Below are 24688 nucleotides of genomic sequence, written 5' to 3' on the forward strand. Positions count from 1 at the left end.
ACAAGGAAAAATATAAAATTAAAAAATTTTATATATATATATATATATATATTTATATATATATAAAACCATTTTATTAGGAGTCTGAGTACCTAGGTTCAATTACCAAGTTTGCTGCTTATTATTTGAGCAAGGTGTTTTACTCCTCTGGGCTTCAAAGGAGTCCTCATTTGTAGATGGAGTAAACTGGAATAGATAATCTTAAAGGTTCCTTCATGCTCTAAATCTAATCCAAATCCAAGCTCTAAATCTATAGGTCATCTCTACTTGTCTTGGATAGCTACACAAAGAGTTCAGCAATGACTGGCTTTTCTGGTTCCCAAAATTATTTGCTACTTTTATTACCATCTATAGCACAGATGTATTCCAACCTTTAAAGCAGTATGTAACATATAAAAGTCTTCTGGCTAGCAACAAAATCCTCTAAAAGGGAGTTATGGGAAAACAATCACAAAGGATAAGAAAGTATATGTGGGAGAGAGAGAAAAGAGAGAGTTATGAAAGTGAGAGAGAAGACAGAAACAGAGACAGAGAGACCCTGAGAGACACAGAGACAGAGACAGAAAGAGGAGGGTAGTGGAAGAAGAGAAGATCATCATTAATGAATGAATAATCTTCAAAAATGGAGGTATTCTGCAAAGTATCAATTCTTCCAACATAGTCATCATTAAACAAAATATGTCTTTCCCTCTCAATTTATGAGTTTATCAATTAATCCTGAAAAAGATTGTTTTGGAAGCTAATGTAACCTGTGTGCCACATTTCAAAATCATATAGTATGACATTCTAGTACTATATTCCTAAGTTTTTCATTAAGTCCTGACCTAGGCTTCTAAAGATCTCTATTGCAAATTAAACTCAAAGAAAAAATATTTAAGAAACTACTAAATATTTCAGATGTTGTAAATCAACATGCTCCATAGCTTAAGTTCTAAACTTAGAGTGTCACTTTGCAAAGATGCTATATATTTTGAGTAGTAGATGCAGGAAGGGATAAGTAGCATGATATTTCTAACCTGTACAGTCCACTTAGGTTAGATACATACATCACCACTGAAGATTTTTTACTTTAATTTTTTATGAATTTCTTTTAGTTCTGCTTGGACCGTAGTGTCCAAATTATATCTATGTATCTCTCACAGTCTCTGTTTCTGGTTCATGCTTTTGATAGCAAAGCTTTTCATTAATTCTGACTCCCTTCCTGAATTATATTTCTGAGTGTTCATATCCAAGCAGTTTATGGGATAGATGTACTAGAAGGAGCAAAACTAGTGAATTTGACTTCATGGTGGCTCCCATGAGTCCTTTCTCAGTAGTTTTCACTGCCATAGTAAAGACAATTTAGGCAGTCAGTTTGCACACTGGTAGTCTCTACTACATGTAATATATGAAGTGATAATCATTTTTATATGGATCTTGGATTAGCAGTATTTTGGCCTAAACAAGGGCCTCTGTCACAGCTGCTGCCTTTTGGAACAGAAAACATTGCATTTTGGATTATTCATGGACAGAATCTTTTCCATGATAGATGATTTCAATTTGGTGAATAGCCATGCCTTGCTTTGAGAATATAGAATTTTTCCATTGTCTATGACACTTGTAATGAGGAATATAAAATCTCTGAGTTGTTTGCTGTGAAATCAGTTTAGTTCCTCATAGGTGACCAACCAAGAAAAGAATGAATAGAGAGAAAACCGCAGCCTTCCTATGACACCAAACTTCACAACAAAGATATTCTTCATTTTTTAATGCTCTAAAATAATGAAACTCATCAACAGGATTCAATTATTGTATCTCTAACATATCTATCACAGTACTACATTTGCAAGTTTCATCTAGGGACTTGGAACACACTATTCCAAATTTCACTGACCAGCTACCTGCATCTCATGACTGTGAGAAGATTACCAATTCGAGAGTCAATACCTGTATATTCTGTCCCTTATGATCCTGAACAACTCAGAACCACTCATATGGATAACTTTTTTTTATACATGCCTGACCACTGATCCAGAGTAACAATAAGGTTACTTGGCATGAGTAAACTTTCTGTGTGAATGCATATCTACTGAAAATTTCATCCTATTGTTCTATAGTTGTATTCTACAGGTCAGTTCCATAAGAAGCCTAGAGGTGAATTTGACTACAGACTGCTCAAACGGATGGCCAGAATATAGTTCCAGATAGAATTTAGTTAAAAAAACATCATCTATTCTGTGAGTTGGTCACATGTTACTTCCAGAAAGGCCCATAGTATTGCGATGTCAATATCTAGGCTTAGAGTTAAAAGGACAAAGCCCCTAGCAAATGGGAATGAGAACTAATATATAGAATAGTGAAGACAGAACCAAGTTGGAGGTAAGGGAAACCTGTTTGACTGCAAGCAGGTGAAATCACCTCCTTAGTCTCTTCATTTGTACAATGAGTGTGTGGAATAAGATGACCTCGATGATCCTTCCTAATCTCAATCACATGATACTATATCTTTTATGTTTATAATCTCCAGCATGGGAAGAGAGATGGATAATTTAAGCATGAATATAACTGATATTTATTCAAGGAAGAGACAACATTCCCTATAAAATAACATAAAATGTTAATGTATCCCAATATACTACCTTTTTTTAAATAAATGCTTATCTTCCGTCTTGGAATCAATACTGTGTATTGGTTCCAAGGCAGAAGAGTGGTAAGGGCTAGGTAATGGGGGTCAAGTAATTTGCCCAGGGTCACACAGCTGGGAAGTATCTGAGGCCATATTTGAACCTAGGACCTCCTGTCTCTAGGTCTGTTTCTCAATCCACTGAGCTACCCAGCTGCCCCCATGCTAACTTTATAAAGCACACATTTAGCTAAATAAAGAGAGTAATTTTTAATTAGTTCCCTCAAATAATACAAACTCTACCAAGATGGTCTGGACAATTGATATGTCCCGAAGCAACACAAGGAATTTGGTATAGTGTGACAATAACCCTACCTCTACATCTTTGAGATCCAGATATATATTCTAACACTCTTTTAAGATTAGGGCCCTTCACCCAAGAAGCCAATGGAGTAAACTGAATGTTACCTATGAAGTACATTCCAAGGGAGAATATAGAGAAGGTCACAGGACAGAACCCCTCCCCAGACAATTCTTTCCATCCTTCCAGATATCACTTAGGCATCCAGTCCTTTTCTGCTCTTCTGTTAATCTCTGATAATAGAGCAAATCACTTCAAAAGTTAAATTGAAAATGCACCATTACTACTGATAAGGATCTATGACCCCCTTTTCTTGGGGTCACCAATATCTTGACAGAAAGATGATCGTTTCAAGGTAAAGAATGAGATATTTTTATTCATGGAAAATGTTTTTACTTGATTATGCATACTCAATATTTGTTATCTGAGTTTAGTTTTTATTTTTTTTTGTTGTTTTAAATTGTCACGGAAGAGAAAATATTTGGATTTTAATTGAAAGAAAGAAAGAAAAAATGAGTTTATATCATTATTTTCTTGGGCAATGTGATACTGATCCCTTTATAATATCCCACTGGATTTAAAAGAAATATTTGTAGCTGTCTGTGGGAGGCTACAGGGAAGGCACAGTGGGAAAATAACTAGATTTGGAGACTGAAGACCTAGGTTTACATCCTAATGGTAGCCTTTGCTACTTATGTTACCTGTGGCAAATTAATTTATTTCAACATAGTTATTTGGCTACAAAGACAAAAAAAAAAACCCTTCTTGCTTTCAGGGAGCTTACATTGTACCAGCTAGAGGCAAGATATGCAGAAAATCAGGAGATGGTAACAAATATGTATCATAAAGCCAGGAGTTTCAAGAGTACAAACTTTTGGGGGCAGCTGGGTGGCTCAGTGGATTGAAAGTCAGACCTAGAGACAGGAGGTCCTAGGTTCAAATCTGACCTCAGACACTTCCCAGCTGTGTGACTCTGGGCAAGTCACTTGACCCCCATTGCCTAGCCCTTACCACTCTTCTGCCTTGGAGCCAATATACAGTATTGACTCCAAGACGCAAGGTAAGGGTTTAAAAAAAAGAGCACAAACTCTTCTTGGTCTTCCTTTCTTTCTATCCTTTCCTTTCTCTTCTTCCTTGTGGGGAATGTGAAGGTTATCAATAAAATTTAGGTCACTGAGAATATTCTCTGGGATTTTAAGATGCTGCAAGCCCATGACTGTCTAATCTTCTTCATAATAGTGGTGCCTCATTTTTTCACCTATAAAATATCAATATTAAACTACATGATTTATTACTATTAATACTAAAATATATTTTGAGAGGAAGGGGATTCTACTTCCAAAGTTCCTGGATCCAGTAATTCAGAGTGTTAAAAAGGATAAAAGAAAAATAACATCCTCCCTGCCCCCAATAAACCCAAATGGTCATGAGTAGAAGAATAAGTCAATGCACCTGGCTGTTAACTGCCTGGTGTTCTGCAGCAGTTCAAGTCTGAGTTCTAATTATCTCCTCAGTTTGCTGGAGGCAAGAAATGTTACTTTTCATTCTCTATTGCCAAGTACTCTCTCCAGCAGCTAAGGTACACCTTCCTACTTCCTATCCTAAACTGGGGCATCTCTTGCTGAACAATCTTCCTCCTGCCTTAGAAGGGACTGCTTAGCACTGGATAACAAAGTCATTTACTTACAAGAAGGCCCACACAAGCAGAGAGTACCTGACTTTTTGTTGATGATGTCAGCATCCTTCGGGAAGTAGGTGAAAAAATATGATTTGGCTTGATACCTCCTCTTGCCATACTTTACTAATTTAGGGTTTTCTGGTTTATGAGCTAAGTTCGGCATACTTAAAGACATTCTTTCCTATCCCAATATAGGTTCATGTTTATTTTCCCCTAGAACCCACTGCAAAGTCAGCCACAGGGAAGATAGAATTATCTTGTCAGAAATGTTACATTAAATGCCTCTGGGGAAGCATGCAGGTGCAAAACATGTTGTTTTCAATGCAAATTCTGGGATTCTAATAGGAATACCACCTTATTGTACATCCACCAAAGAGGACTAAAAATAAAGTCTACTGCATTTAAGAATTGAGGAAGAATTGTAAAAAGAAATCCAATCCAACTTGAAAAGACAGCAAAAATTTTAATAGAAATGCCTCTGATTTTTTTTCTGAGCTCTGTTAATTTACATTCTCACCAAACCACAGAGCTCATTTAATGTCGCTAAAAATATATGTTTTCTAAATGCAGGGGATAAAGACAATCAATTTGTTTAACAGTAAAACAAGTGAAAAATGTTCCCATATGGACAATTAGTTAAAGAACACCATGTTATTTGGTGGAGAAACTGGTGTGTTTTTTCCAGGGTGGAGTTTTTTAAAGTCAGTATTATGTTTCCTGGGCCCATTAAATCATTTCTTCCCTTTAGTGTTATCAAATAACATGTGTAACTTCTGCCCGTTTGCTTATAAAACAACAATGTGACAAGCAACAGAAGGCACCTTGTGTTTTCCTTCTATTGGGATATATAGATGTTCAATATTAACTCTATGCAAAAAACCCTTGAGTACTTTCCAGGACCCATGATTTGAAAATGTGTATTCCTTCATCTCCCTTAAACATCTTTTAAAATTAAATTTAATTTTTAATTAATACATTTCTTCTCTCCCTCTTATCACCTTCTCCATTGTGAGAGGAAAAAAAGAAAACAAAAAGTCTTTCTAATAATATGTATAATCAAACAAAATTCATTTTATCATTGGGTATGTCCAAAAAAGTCTGCTTCAGCACTTCTCTGGCAGGAAGTCTAGAGAATGTTGTATAATCAGTTATCTGGAATCATGAATGGTCATTTTGTTGACTAGAGTTCTAATGACTTTCAAAGTTGTTTGTTTTTAAAACAATGCTATTATATAATTTGTTCTGGTTTCTGCTCATTTTTTATTTCATAGTTTAAGTATTCAAAATTCTTGGTTTTTAAAATATTTATTTTATAATATTCATTTTTGCTTACTTCACTCTGTATCACTTTATATATGACTTTTTCCATGTCTCTTTGAAATCTTTTCCTCTTTTCCTACAACAAAATGGTTTCCCATTTATTCACATGCTACCATTTGTTCTGTCATTCTGTAGTTTGTAGACATTTAATTCTCAAAATAAATTTGAAGATATAGGACCTGTTCCATTTTATTTCATTTCTGTTGAGTATAGGTTTTGCAGTGGTACAACTACATCAAAGGGCATGTAGTGTACAGTTTTGGCACCTAGGGGGCCAAGTAGATAGATATCTGGGCCTTGGGTCAGGAAGATCTGAGTTCAAACCTGGCTTTAGATCCTAGCTCTGTGACCCTAGGCAAGTCACTTAGACTTCATTTTCATTTTCCTCATCTATAAAATGAGCTGGAGAAAGAAATGGCAAACTTCTCTAGTATCTTTACTTAAAAAAAAAAACACCAAATGAGGTCAGAAAGAGTCAAATATGCCTAAAGCAATTGAATGAGAACTTTATTTATTTTTCTTAGAAAGGAAAGCAGGAAGGAAGAGCTGAGGAAACAAAAACAAAAGGAAATAAGGAAAAGTTCGCTCTTGCCCTCTAGGGGCTTATTTTCTCAGGACGTAAAACAATTCAACCCAATTGAATAACCATTTATTAAGAACCTTTTATACTCCAGGCACCATGCTAAGCACTGAAGATTGAAAATGGGGTACAAAACATCCATGCACTCAAGGATTTTGCTATCTAATGGGGAGACAACACACAAAGTACTTAGAATACAAAGAAAGTTATACATATAGGATAAATGGGAAATAATTGAAAGAGCATAAGCACTGAATTAAGGGGGTTTAGGAGAGGCTTCTTGTAAGAGGTACAATTTCACTTGGTCCTTAAAGGAAACCATGGAAATCAGCACAATGAGTGCAGGAGGCATAGTGTTTCAGGCATGGGGGACACCCTGAGAAAATTCCAGGAACCTAGAAACAGAGCATTTTTTTCGTGGACAACCAGGAGGTCAATGTCAGAATGTCTTTTTTTATGAACAGTCAAAATGTCAAGGAGTAAGGTAAAAGAAGATGAAAAGTTTAGGTTAGGTTATGAAGGGCTTTGAATGCCACAAAAAACATTTTGTATTTGCTCCTGGAGACAGTCAGAATGGTGGTCATGACGTGGTCAAAACTGCATTTTATGAAAATCATTTTAGTGGCTTAATGGAGAATGGATTAGAATGGGGAGAGACTTAAGGCAGGCTGACCCAGAAACACACTAATGCAGGAATCAAGAATTGTCTGTGTTGAGAGCCTGCCCTGAAGAGATGAAAATTTTAGAAGAGAGAAGGTAGTGTATTCAAGAGATATTGAAAGGATGAAATATGTAAGCCTTGATCATAGTTTGAGTGTGAGGACAGTGAGAGACAGTGAGGATTCCAGGATAAATCCTAGGTTTCACACCTGAGGCACTGGGGGAATGGTGATGGTCATTATAGTAACAGGGAAGGTAGGAGCAGGTGAGGGCTTGGGGTATTTAATGAGTTATTTTAGGAACATATTGAGTCTAAGATGTCTGAAAGGCAGTTGGATTTGATGATGGCAGCAGAGATTGGAGCAAGAAATGCAGATTTTTAGAATTATCAGTATAAAGATGAAAATTAAATCTTTGGGAACTGATTGATCCCAAAATAAAGTAGTATAGAAAGAGAAGAAAAAAATGCCTGGGATAAAACACTAGGGATACATACAGTTACAAAGTATGATCTAGAGGAAAATTCAGGAAAGGTGTCACATTCAGAGTGTTCAGATAAATAGGAGGAAAACTGAGAGAGAATAGAGTCCTGAAATCCTAGAGAGAAATAAGTACTAGAAAGAGAGTGATCAAAGATAAAACCTAAAGAAAGGTAAAAAATAATGAGGACTGGGAAAAGGCCTTTTGATTTGATAAATAAGAAATCATGGAGGACGTAGATAATATATAAGTGGAGATGGAAAGAGGAGGGGGGAAGGAGAACTCACAGTGGGAAAACAACCAATTTGAAAATGGGGCACACTGGAGAATACACCAGGAGGGAGAGAGTTGAGCAATTTGGCATAAATTTGGAGGTAGAAATTCCCTAGTAGCTGATCATCTGGTCCCTAGATGAGGGAACTGGCAGTCTCAGGGAAATGATATGACTTGATGAAGGTGACCTGGGTAATAAGAGACAAGGCTAGAATTTGAACTCAGTTCCTCAAATGCCAACTATCTCCAATATACCATATCACTTCAGCCTATGGTAGGAAGAACATGGTTGGTGTTGGTTGGGAAGTTGACTTGTGTACTTATAAGAGGTTGCCTTAATATCTTGGCACAACGAAGTTATTCTAACCTCTCATTACTTTAGCTTATAAGCCTGCATTGTGTCTAAATCTTGGAGGGCAGTCCAGCTCCACAGTGAAGATCATCTCTAGTTTTAATAGTCACCTTCCACAGGCAAATCTGGTGCCCCATTTCTAATATCACAGGGAAAAAGACATCAGGAATAGATGAGAATAGGCTTCATTGTAGATTTTTATATCATTTATATAGTTATATAAACTGTTTTTTATAGTTTCTAGGATGAGAAGATATTAGAGAAGAATGAGGGTAGGGAAAATCATATATATATATATATATATATATATATATATATATATATATATATATATATATATATATATATATATATATATAGGGGAAGTAGTCTGTCCACAAAAAAGCAAGAAACTTTCAGTCTCCTTACCTCTTTCCCCCTTCTATCTACTCAAAGAAAGCTGAGAAGATATTTTTTTTATGAACTGATGCAGAAAGAAGTGAGTAGAAATAAAACAATTTATAAGATGGCAAAGACAAACATCTTTGAAAGACTTAAGAATTCTAGTGTAATGACTAATAATAATTCCAGGGAAACAATGACAAATGAAGATACCTACTGCTTTACAGAAAGGAAAGAAACTCAAAATGCAAAATGAAATATATATTTTTTGATATGATGAATGTGGGCATTTTTCATATTTGCATTTGGGAATGACCTGACCCTTTTGTGAAAATCTCCTTAAGTCCCAAGCCTGGAACAGTGGATTAAATGGTTGGCATGATGACTAAAACAGAGTAGGCATTCAATAAATGTTCCTTGAATGTCTGGTTGAAAGAGAAAAGTATAAAATAGCATCCTTTATGATTTTATGATATAATTGACACATTATAGAAATACAACCTAATTAAGAAATACTTTCCAAATTGTCAAATGTAGAAATGTTGTAGGAATCCAATCAGTCAGTATATTTGTAATTTTGTAAATGATTATTATATGCCAAACAGTCTGCTAAGCCCTAAGGATAGTGGTAGTCTCTCGGTGACCTAGAATGACTATTGTCTTTGTGCATTATCATCTATTGATGTACCCTCATGTGGCTTTGGAATCCAAAGGCTGAGGCACAGAGTTTGTGGCACATGGGGCATGGGACGCCAGTTGTTACCAGAGGTGTGGTTATGGCCTGGTGTCGGTGTTCAGGCGCAGTGGCAAGACGTCTATGTCGCTCATCTTCAAAGGTGGTAGCAGCATGGTTAATGTGGGTTCACCAGCTGCTTCTGTCAGAGGCAGCGAGTTCTAGTTGCTTTGGTGTAATGCCAGCCCACTTCAAGTTTCACTTTAGCTGATCCTTGAATCTTTTCTCTGGTCGGCCTTGTTTCCTGAGTCCAGCTGGCAGTTCACCATAGAATACCTGCCTTGGTATTCGCTGTGGGTCCATGCGGATGACGTGTCCAGACCATCATAGCTGGGTTTTGAGGACCATGACTTCAATGCTGGTGGAGTTGGCTCTGTTGAGGACTTCCTGATTGGTGATTCGGTCCTGCCATCAGATCCTCATGATTGACCGGAGAGAGAGTTGGTGGAATTGCTCCAGCTCTTTCATGTGCTTCCGGTACAGTGTCCATGTCTCACAACCATACAGGAGTGAGCTGAGGACCACTGTGTTATACACTTTGAGCTTCGTCTCAGTGCTTACACCTCTGAGTTGGAGGACTTTAGAGCGCAGCCGCCCAAGTGCCTGGCTGGCCTTTTGGATCCTGGCATTGATCTCATGGTCTAGGGATCCGTCATTGGCGATGGTACTGCCCAGGTACTTGAAAGTGTTGACGTTAGAAAGCTGCGTGCCGTTGATTGTAATGCACGGCTGGTTAGTTGGCCTCCCTGGTGCAAGATGGAACAGCACCTCTGTTTTGCTGAGGCTGATAGTCAGGCCAAACAGTTTTGTTGTGGTGGAAAACCTGTCCACAATGGTTTGAAGATGATTTTCTTGGTGGGCAATGAGAGCACAGTCATTTGCGAAGAGAGCTTCCAGGATGAGTCTCTCTGTTGTCTTTGTTTTTGCAGTCAGGCAGCAAAGGTCAAATAGTGAGCCATCCAGTCGGTATTTGATGTAGACGCCCAGGTCTAGATCCATCACAGCATGTCTTAATACTTGGGTGAAGTATAGGTTGAATAGTACCAGAGCAAGGACACAGCCTTGTTTCACGCCATTGGAGATGTTGATGCGATCAGAAGTCTCTCCACCAGATAGGACTTCCCCTGTCATGTCGACATGAAAGACCTGGATCAGTTTGGCGAATTTTGCTGGGCAACCGAGCTTGCTGAGGATCACCCACAATGCATCCCTGTTCACTGTGTCAAACGCCTTTGTCAGGTCTATGAAGACAATGTAGAGACTCAGGTTCTGCTCAAGGCATTTTTCCTGCATTTGCCTCACTGTGAAGACCATGTCAATGGTGCTGCGATCTGGTCGGAAGCCACATTGTGATTCAGGCAGGTTCTGCTCTGAAACAGATGACAGGAGTCAGCCCTAAGGTTACAAAAAAGCAAAAACAATATCCTCAAATAGCTGAGATGATCTATTTTTATATGATATTTGAAATTTCCAAGTTTTGACTTGAGACTCAGATTTTTGTCCTTCACAACTCTTTCCTCATTCCATTTTATTTCTATCAAATCCAAATAGATTAGCTTCTATTTAGGGGTACTGAAAAGTGAGAACATGGATTTCCTGATAAATAAAAACTGACTTGGGATGGATGTGTCTATAGGAATAAGTACAAAGTCCTTAAGTCCCAAACTGGAGTGAGTAGATAATGTCACTTTTTACCAGGTAGAATCTGATTTATTTTTCTAGATGTTGGATTCCAAGAAATGGGCATGTGATTTTTTCCATCAATCCCAAGTAATCAGGGAGGGTCTGAGAGAATGCTAGCACAACTCCGCATTAGCTATTCACCAGTTGGAATTGTCTTGGTCTGTCTAGGGGAAGGGATGAATAATGAGATTTCAGAATTTTATTTAATTACCCAAAATGCTGTAGGTATTTGATTTTGATCACCAAGATAGACCACTGACTAATTAATTTATTGGTTATTGCTAGTATGATCAAAGAATTGATATTTTTGCTCAGAACCCAGTCTCAAAAATTTTAGTCATCACAAAGCTCACGTAACATGTAAAGACAGACAGGTAGATACAGATAGATCTTGTATATGTGTATGGGGAGACACACACACACACACACACACACACAGAGAGAGAGAGAGAGAGAGAGAGAGAGAGAGAGAGAGAGAGAGAGAGAGAGAGACAGAGAGAGAGAGACAGAGAGAGACAGAGAGAGAGAGAGAGTCAGTAAGCTAGTCAATAATCAATGTGATATAATATTGGAGGAGAAAGTACTTCCAGACTAGGGGAGATGGAGGGGAAAGACTTCTGCAGAATCCATCAAAATAAAGTAAGAAGAGAGACCTAAGAAGAACAACTTTATCTTAAGCATAGGGTCAAATTAATGCAAAGGTGAAGAGACAGGAGATTGAATTTCATCTGTGAGTATCAGCCAGTAAGACAGCTGGATCACAGAATCCATAAAGGAAGTAGGAGAGCATCAGGAACTATGGTTAAGAAGACTTCCCAGAAAACCTAATCTCAGTAGACTTTATAGAATTTGGATTGAAAGGAAGGAGAGAACTAGAATAATCAAGAAATGCAATGAGTGATTTTGATTCAACTCACCAATCAAGGGGCAAATAAGATGAAAAGAGAAAGAAGAGAAGAGAAAAGAAAAGAAAAAAAGCAAGTTCTACCCAGTTGGGTGGAATGAACATCAAATCTCTGTAAGCATCCTGGGAAGAAGGCTTTTAGGTAGTAAGGATCTTTAACTCTGTTGGGGGCTGGAATTAAATGATAACCTAAATAGAGTTATCAAATTCTTTGGATAATCAAATAAATTCTCCATTTCATGAACTTGTCTACTGATAGTCATTGCCAAATAAACATGCTTCGTAAAAATTGGTTTAGCTAAATCTCAGTATAAAAGACAGTGCCCAGAATATTCTGGTAAGTTTCAAAAGTAAAAAACAAAAAACCTCTAATATCATCTTTTCATCATTAAAATCTCCATGGAGAAAATTTTAAAAAGAATATTAAAATGAGACATTATATCAAGGCTTATGAAATAAGCCCATAATATAAAAATTGATAATTTTTCATTGCACATAGGTATAAAAAGAATAACTACAACCAAGTAGATAGAAAAACTATTAGTAGAATCTCTCCACCTTTTCCTCTTCAACATATGTTTACTAATATTTTATCTAATTATGGGAGACAAATGAATAACACATTTTATTCATTTCTCTCATATGTGCACAGCATATTTAGATTCCTTGATTGTAAATTTTCAATTCATATGATCCATTTCAGAGATATTGTAGAAATATTTTAAAATTCATTTAATTTTTAATTAATTAATTTAATTTAATATTAAGTATCAAACAGAAGTTCAGTAAGGGCCAGATATTTGGGGTTAAATGACTTAGCCAGAGTCACACTGCTAGTAAGTGTTTGATACACCTAACTACTCCAGAAGAGATTTTTTAAAGATATATGATTACCTAGATGAACTACATTCTCTACCATCTCAAAAATTATATCATTTTGTTTACATATCTATGTATCCAAAGGTGAATTATTCCATAATTGACTATTATTTTCTGTTATCCTGAGTTTAGAGGTTGGCATTTGATTTTGTTTTGCTTTGAATTTTTGGTATGTAGTTCAACACTCTATTGCATCAGACCTCAAGTTCCTTAAGGGCACCATCGGCCTCTTATTTGTATCTGTGTTTTGCTTATAGTCTAATGCAAATATTGTCCATTAGACAGCTCAGTTAATGATTGATGTATTTATTTTTTAATTAAAATTGTATTTAATTAATTTAGAATATTTTCCATGGTTACATGATTCATGTTCTTTCTCTCCCCTCCTCACACACCCATCCCATAACCAATGAGCAGTTCCACTGGCTTTTACATGTGTCATTGACCAAGACTTATTTCCATATTATTAATATTTGCATTAGGGTGATTGCTTAGAATCTACATCCCCAATCATATCCCCATTGAACCATGTGAGCAAGCAGTTGTTTTTCTTCTGTGTTTCTACTTCCACAATTCTTTCTTTGGATGTGGATGGCATTTTTTCTCATAAGTCCCTCAGAATTGTCTTGAATGACTGCATTGCTGCTAATAAAGAAGTCCATTACATTCGGTTGTACCACAGTTTATGAGGTTCTCCTGGTTCTGCTCCTTTCACTTTGCATCAATTCCTGGAGGTCATTCCAGTTCACATGGAATTCCTCCAGTAATGATTTATACATTTAATGGATTTTCCCATTTAGGAAGGTTTTTAATCAAGGAATATCTATATATTGAAAATATCCTTCCCTGCCATGTAATATTAAATATAGATAGATGTGGATGTAGATATTTAGTTATTTCTAGATATAGCTAGATGTTTTCTTCTTGTCTTTTGAACTTAGAGGACCAAAATAATATTACTATGTTGCAGTCATTGTACAGTGTATCCAACTGTGTGTGGCTGATCAGACATATGAGTTTAGAAGGCTCTACCACAGGTCAGCCACAAATAACCTGAATGAAGATTTGGTATAGAGAGATCTCTAAATTAGTGTATTTCATTTATTTTGAGCAATTTGATAAGGACACACTATAGGAGAACTTCTCTGCCACTCTCTCCCATGTCTCAAAACTGATACCAGAATTCTTCAGAGAGACCTTAACAATCTTCTTCTTCTAACCTCCATATAAGCACTTATCTCATGTGAGTTCTCTATAACATTGTCTTTTATGCAAATGCATGTTTGGCCAATCAGAGTGATGTTTTCTGTAATAGAGTCTGAAAGCCTTGCACTTCAGCTCAAGAAAGGGGTTCAGTGTCCTCTTCCTTATCTTTACAAATGATGTCCAGAATCCTCCTGAGACAATTCAAATAGAAGCAGTTAAATATCTTGGTATGGACCTGGTATACTGTCCAGATTTTGTAGGCATACAATAACGATGTCAGCCTAACAGCTCTATAGACCTTCAATTGGATTAGTATCCTAATATGTCTTCTCTCCTATGCTTTCTTTCAGAGCCTCCCAAACCCTGAAAGAGCTCTGGCAGTTAATCAACCTCATCTTCTATGTGGACATCCCCGGGAAGCATACTGCCAAGGTAAGTGAACTCATCCACAGCATTTAAAGTGTCTCCATTTGCCATTATTGGGGTTTCTTTGTTTGGGTAGTGCTTTGCCAGTTGGAAGAGAATCTCTGTTTAGATATAGCTATAGCTCCTTGAAAAGAATTCATTTGTTTTTGTCATTCTATCCCAGTAGGTTGAACAATGACATACACAAAGTTAATAAATATTAGTTAAATTAATTTGGGCTAAAATTTAAGTGGAACTGGCTCAATATCAATATTGAAATAAATAGGTCCAAACAGAGACACCAGATTATTTACAATTCTCCTGAAATCAAGAGTAGGAAGTGTCTGCAAATGTTCTTCTCACACACATTCAGAAGCTAGCTACATAAATGGAGAGAAAAAAAGAATGGTGATCATTTAGCACATGTAAAAGGAGAAAGATGGAATTCCAAGAAGGAAGAAACAACAGCATAAAAATAAATATTCTCATTCATTTAAAGAAACAGAATCCAAATTTTTAACATCTTTGCTCTTTGACAACATCTGTCTCATCTAGCTTGAAAGTAGTTTAATTTTTTTATTTAGTAAAAAGTAGGTCATCTGTCAGTTCTTCTAAAACTACATTTATAACAAAATACAGGAGCAGATTCCCTCTTTCCCACCACTGAGATAAAATATAAGCCAAACCATGCATACAAAGCCCAGAAGTTACTCTCTTAAGAGCTTAAGACATTAGAAAAACAGATTGTTTTTCCCAATGGTATGTTTAAACAAGCAAGATACTTGCAAAATGTTACAGAACTTCACTTATATGTGTGTTTGTGATGCCAGATACAAGCTTTTGAAATGCCTTGTAGATTACTGTTCATTATCAAGGAGGCACTTGGTAGAAAGGCAACACTTTATTTCTTGTCTCAGTACCAGATGCTTTAAGTTTCTCTTGGGAAATCTAATTGAGGGACAGAAAAAGTCACAGCAGGTAGAACTTCATAAAAGTTTTAACATCCTGGTGAAAAAAAAAAAGCTACTTTCCAAGAAAGAATCTACCAAATGAAATGGAATTTCTTTCTACATGTCAATTAGTGTGACTTGTTTGATTTGAAAAACTGACTTCCTGAAACCACATATTAATCACATTGTAAATTATGGGTCTGACTGAGTAATAAATACAAAAGTTTATCTGTTTTGTCAGTCGAAGAATTTTATTTGAATATAAAATTCTCTTATTGAATTGACAATTTGGAAACCAAACTATAAATTTCCAGATTGCTTACTCAGGGTAGGCATAGGCAATCTCTCCTAATTTTATGGAAAATTATATTTGGAGAAGGGAAAAAAGCCATAGTCAAATTTGTTGCAAAGTGATGCAAAACATCACTCAGAGAATGCTACCTTGTTAACCAGGGAGAGGCATTGTGATGTGAAAAGAAAATGAGATTTAGTAAGTAAAGCTAGGCTCATGTCTTGACACTGTCACTTACGTGACCATAAGCAAAGGACCTACCATCTTGCAGGCACAGTGTAGATTGTATCCCTAATTAATATATGATCTAATAATAAAATGAAATAATAAGTATAGAGTGCTTTAATACAAGTTGTTATAATGATTTTATTTACAATTTTAATTAGACTCATTCTTCATTACAATTATGAATAAATAATAGGAGTATAGACATAATCTATTATTTATAAGGAGAAAAAGAATAGTGAATAAACTGTGATATGTGAATGGAATAGAATATTACTATGAAGTGAGAAATCACAAATTGAGAAATTCTGAGATATATATATATATATTTAGTTAGTTAGATAGGGTCACATTAGCCTTTTTTTCTAATTCTTTTTCATTATTGAAAGGGATGATTCAAATCCAACCAGGAGGTGAAATATATTAAATATATTAATATCTTATTATTATGTGAAGAAAGCATTAGTAAAATTATTTTAAGTGGTATCCAGAGTTTCCTGGATCAACTCTTTCATCAAATCTCCATTGGCCACCTAAGTCAATTATCTCAGATATGGAGTATCCTGGCAACAAAGCATTATTAGCAAGGCTATTGTCCTGCCAAAGGATGACATTTTAAAGTAATTACTTTTGAATTTTTTTTTTAATTACAGAGCTAAGTGGGAAGCTAAAGTTTAAATGTAAGTCCTTGGAAAGTAATAGTAGCTGAGGAGGAAAAAAAAGAAAATTCCATTGGTTTTGTATAGAGTGAATTTTCTCTCAGAGTGTAATTCATTAACGGAAAAAAATCTCCAAGAATTTTTCATAAAAGTCTTTTCTTTAAGATTTTTATGGAGTCCACTCATTTAGAAAAAAAATAAATGAACAAAAAGAAATTCATGATTCTGAATTCATAATTACAGAACATCAATAACTCATCTATAACTTAAAGTTTAAAAATGCTTTCTGCAAAATAATACTATGAAATAAACAGTTAAAATTATCCTATTTTTTATGAATGAAGAAATAGAAAGGCTGAATGTTTTCATACCTTGCCTGGTTTCACACTGGTATTGTTGAAAGCAAGATTTGAATCCATGTCTTCCTAATTCTGAATCCAGTATGTAGACTGACTATTGGTTGTGATAAGAATTCTTCCCATCTCTAAGAACTGTTAAGTAAGAAAGGACAGTAGAGGAGTCAGTTCAGACAGGTTCAGGGGAAAAAATTAAGATCTATAGTTCTTCTTCTGAAAAACTCCATATCATATTTGAATGTACCCTGATGTACCCTACATTGCAGGAGATAATAGAATCACAATACCCCAGAACACATCTCTTCTGACTACTTTATTTTAGCAATGAAATAGCTAAATCATTGAAAGATTTGATAATTAGCACAGGATCACATAGCAATGAAGTGTCTGAAGTGTGAAACCCAGTTCATTCTGACCCCAATTTTAATAATCTATCCACTAAGCCAAACTGTTTATAAGAACTATTTCTATCTAATAAGGGAATAAATAAATTATTTTATTATTACACAAGATAAGGGGTGCAAGTATATAGAACTGAAAGCTAATTCAGGAATTTTTATTTTTTGGCAGATAATATAACTGAGATCTAGAATAATTAAGTGACTTGCCCAAGGTCATATAAGCATTTAAAAGCAGCCTGTCCTATTTCTAAAATAGGCTGACCTAATGTACTCAGTTTAAAGAAAAAGGTAGAATGTTAATTGGCAGGTTTATAGGTATTGTTAGCTGGAATTATACTCTATTATTTCCATACACTGTCAGAAATTTTAGGCATCATGTATGAATAGGTGATATACTTGTCATTTATCAAAAGTCTATTTCAAAAAAATCAATAATCTTTGAGATAACATGGTTTAGATGTCTTTTGTACTTCTATTGTAAGATATATTTCTCTTCTCTTGACATCATTGATTTTCATAATAGATGAAGAATGTGCTCATTAGGCCTTTAGGCAAACTATATAGCAATGATTCATTTAATGAATGAACTTTCAGTAGTCAGTGCTCCATTGAGGGGAAAAGGTTTTCACTTAATTTGCCACCTCCAACACAACTGATGATCAACTGCCATTATCTGGCAGGTAGAGCCCAAAGCCCCAGAGATGGCATCACACATCTATACTCAAATAACTGGTCCTGCTCCCAGCCTAGCCCTCATAGCCATTGTCTAAGCAAGCCACTCTTGAAGAGGGAGGGACAACCATATTCCTTGAACCTATGGGACTGGCCAGTCAGCCTAACTGAACTGGCAATGAGCCTTGAAAATAGATTTCATGTCCTGGGCAAATCAGGCTAATGGCACCATCCTACTACCTTTTGCCCCAGTATAACTATAAAAATAAGACAGGTCCCTGAACCAAAGAGCTTTAGTTATGACAGTGCCACCACCACCATTGCAACCCATGAAAACTGACTCTGCTTCTATCCTTTAGGGGACCAATCAGAGAGGAGAGAAGTAGCCCATTTTCTTTGCCACCACCAATAACAACTTTTGGCCAATGTCACTGTCAGGCAGCTAGCAACAAGAGCATAATGAATAGTATCATTTCCCAACCCCCTTCCTCCACAATAATCTTTCTGTTTTCAGCTAAGACTCCACAGCCATCATTCTGGGAAGCAACACTCGAGAGATATAACCTGGCAACTGCTTCTTTGAGTGCACCAGGTCTGATTTCCTTAGTAGCCTTTATTAAAGATCTGCAAAATAAATTTCTTGCCATTTTGGTCCTTAGCATTATCAAATGATTCTAAAAGAATGGATAGAATTAATTTATCAATTGAAATAGCATTCAAGAAAACACATAATAATCCATTGAAAAATTATATTTGCAGTTTTTCCCTTTTGGACTTGAGATCCCTGAAGGAAGGGACTTTCTTGGTTTTCTTTTTGTATCCCTAGATCTTAGCCCAATGTTTTGTCCATAGCAAATATTTTACAAATCCTTTTAATTCACTCATCCAACCTGTAACATATTTTTACTGAGTTTTTAATATGGAAAAGTACTTAAACTTCTGTAACTTGATTCCCCAACTGACATTTCTAAACTTAATGTATCTTATTCCCTTCCCAAACTTGAAATACTAGCCATCTACAAGTGGTACTAGTAGCTTTTGCCAAAAATCAACATTCCAGCTCTCATAATTTTTAAATTCATCCAGGCCAGGCTAACTCTCACATAACTGAAGTATGTAGCTTTAGCATCTCTTCCTCCAAAAATCCTTATCTTTTTCACTTTCTCTTCTCCATAAAACTTTATCTGATTGCCACCCTCCAGTGCTTAATGTTCTCTCTTTAAATTAACTTTCATTTACTTTTCTGTTTATTTCTGCGTACATGTCATATTTCCCAATAGAAAAAGAGCCCTTTGTGGACAGGAATTCCTTTTGTTCCATTATTTTTGGTCTTTATATCCCAAGATGCTATATTATAGACACAATATATAAAAATCAGTTAAATTTGTGAGTTTCATTACAAGGTGGAATCTTATGTATCTGATGCAATCTCTGCTCTTAAGGAACTGACAAACTGAACCCAATTTTTCATCTTCTCAGATCTTTTCAGCATTTCTTTCTTTCTCCTAATAACACATTTGCCTTGGGGCTTTCTCCTCTAATGGAAGAAACTGACACAATAGAAGAACTAACCCTGGTTAAAATATTGTTAAGGGAATATTCAGCAGATTAGAATGTGATACTGAATTAATAAATAATATGACAATTTGCATGGGAGGTCTTCTCTACTTCTAGATTAAGCAGAACTTCAGAAGACTGAAATCCCCCCTATGGATAAAGAGGGTGGTCAAAACTCCCGTATTCTATTCTGTGATAACGTTTAACTTTCACTTTCAGGTCTTGAAAGAACTTCTAGTCCTTTCCATATTCACAGGATTTTTCATTCAGCACCTAAGGCACGTATATTAGTCATTTAAAAAAAAATAATTGTTTCAGTTACCTTGGCTCAAATCCATAGAAATAATTCTCTTACACTCTTCTCTACTTGTTATACCCAATGATTCAGGCACAGACTATATAAATTTCTATAATTTTAATACTAGTAAAAATCTAAGAGAAAGAAAGCAAAGGAATCTCCTATTTACAAATAGCTTCAATCCTCTCTTTGAAGAAAACCATCTCTACTTCTTTCTCCACTCTCTACCCTCAGCCTTACCATTTTATATTTTAGATGAATGATTAACATGTTACCATAGCTCATGGAATATGGAAAATCAGGAAGATGTGAGCCACATTTGCTAAGGACAAGAAGGGGATGATCAAAGAAGCAAAGTGTCTCCACTCTCACCCAATCTGATCACTAGAAATAATTCATTTTATCTTTTACAGACTGTCAGCTTGCTCTGGTTTTTCCTTGGCTGATCTCAGTCCTGTGTGTTATCACCATCTCAATTGTTTATGTGTTTTTAGAATGAACTAAAGGTATCTTAACAATACCTGGGAATTCATATCATACCCTAAAGCCCAAAATAAAACGACCTTCCATTAGTAGTTTCCTATGTTACAGTCACTTTTGATTGAGGAACTCTGTATGCTAGAAATAGCCCAAAATCTAATTTACTTTGTTAGATTCTCTTGAGAGAAAAGATCCAGGAAGATAAAGTGAAAAAACCTGTAGGAGTTACACTTCTGTTTTTTAATTTTTTTTTAGTTTCTTCAAAATTACTTTCCATATGAATATAAGGAAATAAAAATTGTATGTTAAAATATATATTTTCATATATATATAATGAAAAGCAATCAAATGCAGTATTTCTGGAGAAATTATTTTGAAAAGAAGATGATACATTCCCTCATTGCAAAGAACTATTTCATTGTTATTTAATGATAAGCAGAATATATTGCATGTATATAGTGATGTTAATGAATGATGTAGCATATACTAATTTTACCTCAATATCACATATACTGATGTAAATTCAAAATAAAATATGACAATTTTGTCCATATATCATCAATATATATCAAGGATATATATGTACACATATATTAGTATATTTTGTATATATAGACTATTCCAAATGTTATAGTACCATTTTGAGCTTTAATAACTTGAAACTGTACTGTTGTTTAAGAAATCTTATACACATATATGCATATAATCATGTAAAATATATGTAGATAATAATCATGTTAATAGTATTGCTTCACAAAACAGTGAGAAGCAGTGAAGGAAGAAAAGGACTGCCCAAGAAACTTGGTATAAGGGTTCAAACTAGCCTGAATCATTCCAAGAACATTTCTAGGTAAATTGGGAAGGACAACAAGCAAATGGTAAACAGAAGACATATATCAAGTTATTTTTGTAATTTTGTAACAGACCCAGAAAGAAAAATACACACACAATATGATATGTAGAACTAACTTTAAAAGTAGCTATTTTATATTTATAGAATCGAAAAAGGAAACAATGGAGATACTCTATAGTTCAAACCCTCACTTTACAGATGAAGCTTTAAGCTAAGACATAAAGCAATAACCTTATGCCCGATATAACAGGGTTAGTGAGTTCAAGAATTGGCATACATGTATACATGTGTGCAGATGTGAACATCAATACACATGAAAATATTTCTGTAAATGTAGACTTACTTTATCCAAACTTCTGCTTTCATTACTGTGGGGAACTGCATCAACTACCTACATTAGTCATGAAACACTAAGACATATCACATAGTTTGTATTGGAAAATGTTCTTCCTATTTCCAAGGAAGATATTCTATCCACGATACAATGCTATCCCTCATAATATTCTCTCTTAACATTTAATCAAGACAAAGAAAAGCCAACAATAAAATAATAAATAAAACAAATTTGAGTCTTATGTTTCTTGTAGTCATTATTTTTATGTGCCTAAAATTTTACCTTTCTTATGCTGAAATAGAAAATTTAAGAGAGTCCAGATAAGATAAAGAATCAGACTATGGACTGTAATATAAATGCCTCTGAGAACTCCAAGGAATTACAAATGGTTCACTTAGAGAAAAGACGGTTATGGGGAAATTAGTGACTATCTTCAAGTATATGAAATGATTTTTTAGGAAATTGAAAAGTCCTTCTGTGCTTTGGAAACTGAAGTGGAAATATATCTTAAATCTGGAGTGCTTCAATTAAGATTTTAAAGAAGAGAATGAATCAAGCACAGCATGAACAAAGATATATGAATCAGTCAATCTTTTATTTTTTTCATTCTGTCAGATTTTTTTAACTTACTTGCATATCCTGAGATACTATGGAAGAGGCTTCATCTTTATGCAGTTATTTGCTATTTTAGCTTTCTATTAATGAAATGAGAACACTTTCCAGCACATCCATATACATGTACACGCTAATTGGCCAACCTTCTGGTTCTCTCTACCATATTTATTACCAGAGTATAGTAAAGGACTCAGAGTTATCACATTAATAGCATGTTGATTCCATCAATATCTATACTCCTTCCAATGACATATATTGAAACCTATACACACTTTATTTTTCTAAATATCTCTAATTCATGTATTCCTATGATTTTTTCACAAGAAACCAAATAAATATATTTGGAGATTGTAAGGGACTTCCTCAAATACTGAAAGGTTAAGATACTATAAATTCAAATGTATTTACTATATGTTAATTACACATATCTTTCTCTAGGTAGCAGAAATAAGGTATTTCTTTCAAGGCTCTTCTCTGACAAAGTATCCATTCTTTATGTCAGGATAATCATCAAACATTTAATATGTGTTGACTAGATTCAATTAATAAAACAGTCATTGTGAGAATTTATTTCACATACTGTATTAATTCCTACTAAACTAGAAAAGCCCAAGACAATTCCTATATTTTAGAGATAATTCATGTGTCGGAGTTCTGAATCACAGTATTATTCATAGTTTTTGTATTACCAGTGGCTAATACAGTACCTTAAAAATAGTAGATACTTGTTAAAGGGCTTATTGGATGAATATACCACTATCATAGAAAAAAAAAATTCTGAGCAGTATTCATATAAAAAGACATTTTCTCTATACATATCGAAGCATTCAAAATAATTTAGTTTGCCTTTAACATTGTATAAAATGCATAAATACTAAAGAAGAGATCATTCTAACAATTTTTAAAGAAAAAAATGGATGGGAAATGCTTCAAGGTCTTGTAATATCTTGCTGAGTTAGTCCCTATTGCATGAATTTTAGAGAGGACTTACAGATACACAATTAACTAGATCCAGATGTAAGAAAGAAGAACCTTTTGTATTGTATTGAGGGAATAATCTTTCAACCATCACAAATTTCTCCTATACAAATATGTATGCAGATACACACACACACTCATACACTTTATCTTAATTTAAAATATGCTAATATTTTTCAAATGACATTTTGTATCTATGAATCATGGATTACATAAAAATAAGGACTTTAGATTTTGGAACACTCAAAAGAGGATAACGAAGTGTATAGAAGGTGTAATAGATTGAAACCAACTGCCATTAAATGTGTGAGCACAAGAAATTCAAGAAAATTTGTAACTTAAGAAATGAATGATTAGAAAAGAAGGAGAATAGGTATTGCACCCAAAGTAGGAAATAATAAATGAACACACCAATTGTTGCCATGGAGTGCTTTGGATGTTAAAAAGCCTAAGGTTGTTTCATATCTCCAACATGCTGGATAGATACTCTCTTGATCACTAATGGACAGAAATGGATGAGAATGCCAAAGGATTGGTAAAAATGAATAATAGGCTATTGTCATACTTGTAATTACATCCAACTTTTAAGACAGTACTTCATAGGAATACTGATATATCAAATTTCCTAAAGTAATTTATTATTGATTTATTTTCTTTTAGATTTGTGGATTTGTGGAAATCCTTTCAGAATTTTCTTTGCCTTCTACAGATAACAAAGCACAACCAATACTCTATGTAAGTGCTCCATATTAGCAAGACTCCTTAAATAATGAAAGACTTTCTTCAGCAGCAGTTTGCTATAGTCATAACATCTGAGGTTTGATGAATAGAAAGCAAAACTCCAACATGGACCTTCTATATAAAATGCTTGTTTTTCTGTATATTTTGGCTCTGAGCCCAAGGACAGTATTCTCAAAGCCAGGATTTGACTGAATGATGCTTAAAAATACTATTGAAATCATCCTCACAGCATCATCCAACTTCTTTTTCCTGCTCAGTAATTAACATAGTAGTTGGTTAATTCAGACCAATGTAAAAATGGAGGTTTCTGATGTTAAAATAAAGATTCTCTCCACTGTTTTAGATGATATTTCAGTGGAGTTTCTCAAGGAGTTTCTGGAGAAGAAACTGACTGGGAGAGAGTTGAAGCCTGAATGGGCTAACTCCTACTCTCCTCACCTGAGAGAGGTTGCTGTCAATTGCTGCACTGGTATATTGAGGTTCCCTGAGGGAAAGGGATAGTGGAGAGAGTTGATGACAAGGTTCTCCTATTAAATAAATGCAAGGACAACCTCAGTTTCTTGGGCACAGAGAGGATTTGGAGACAAACCTTGGTGGAGGTTTGCCTCAGAGAGGGATGGTCTTGGTGCCTCTATGTTGAACTTAAACAGATACCTCCTCAAGTATAAACCAAAAGCTAGACAAATCTGACTACAGTTTCTAAAGTTTAATAATGATACTGCAGGCAAATTGGGAGACGGAAAGCGGGAATTGGTTTCCCTAATGTTTTCCTAATATGGT

This window comes from Monodelphis domestica, chromosome 7 (genome assembly GCF_027887165.1).
Source record: "Monodelphis domestica isolate mMonDom1 chromosome 7, mMonDom1.pri, whole genome shotgun sequence".
NCBI lineage: Eukaryota > Metazoa > Chordata > Mammalia > Didelphimorphia > Didelphidae > Monodelphis > Monodelphis domestica.